The sequence below is a fragment of the Chenopodium album genome, chromosome 7, assembly GCF_948465745.1.
Source record: "Chenopodium album chromosome 7, dcCheAlbu1.1, whole genome shotgun sequence".
In the NCBI taxonomy this organism is placed as follows: domain Eukaryota; kingdom Viridiplantae; phylum Streptophyta; class Magnoliopsida; order Caryophyllales; family Amaranthaceae; genus Chenopodium; species Chenopodium album.
In genome coordinates this window covers 25,366,583-25,367,353 of record NC_137840.1, presented here as the reverse complement: position 1 = coordinate 25,367,353, position 771 = coordinate 25,366,583, and the positions used below count along the sequence as shown (strand labels likewise).

At 40.5% G+C, this 771-nt stretch overlaps 1 non-coding gene across 1 annotated transcript; it reads right to left on the bottom strand.

Annotated features, from left to right (window-relative positions):
* Positions 1-412: 412 nt before the first annotated feature.
* Positions 413-518, bottom strand: LOC145641113 (small nucleolar RNA R71). The gene has a single exon (XR_014115179.1). It is a non-coding gene; the product is annotated as a small nucleolar RNA R71 (small nucleolar RNA).
* Between the last annotated feature and the right edge of the window lie 253 nt (positions 519-771).

The window sequence follows — 771 nt, the reverse complement described above, 5'->3', positions numbered from 1 at the left end:
TCCTTTGAGATTGTTTGTGCAAGAAATCATGGAGAAATCCCAAGGGTGACATTGAAGGAGTTGGGAACTCCGGGTGCATATAAGTATGAGAGCGGTATTGCTCCATCTTCAATTCCGGAAATTTACTTTGGAATCAAGCCAGCAATGACAACTTTGATTGAAAGGCGAAAATATAGTAGTGGAACAAATAAAAGTCCCCTTAATCATCTTAAGGAGTTCGAGAAATATTGCAACACGATTAAGGTGAACAGGGTTGAACAAGAATTCATGAGGCTCAATCTATTTCCTTTCTCTCTAATTGGAATAGCTCAAGAGTGGCTAGACAAGGAAGTGAAGCCTAATTCCTGGAGAACTTGTGATGAAGTCACTAAAGAATTCCTTTCCCGTTTCTTGCCTCAAAATAAAATGGCGGAGGCAAGAGCTTTGATTCAAGGTTTCAAGCAAAGGACTAGTAAAAGCCTCTATGAAGCATGGGAGAGATACAAGGAGTATCAACGCGAGCGTCCTCACCATGGAATCCTTACTTACCTAATCATTCAAATTATTTATGGTGGTTTGATTCCTCAAGGGAGTTCAAGTCTTGATGCCGAAGGCGGAGGCCCAATCATGAACAAGACCAAGGGAGAGGTTGTTGATATTATTGAGGATGTAGTTAGAAACTACATGGTTTGGCAAGATGGTGAGAAAGAGCTGACAAAAAAGAGTACCACTATGGGATGCTCAATTGATCAACTCAATGCTATCAATAATTTGTCCACGCAAATTTCGAAT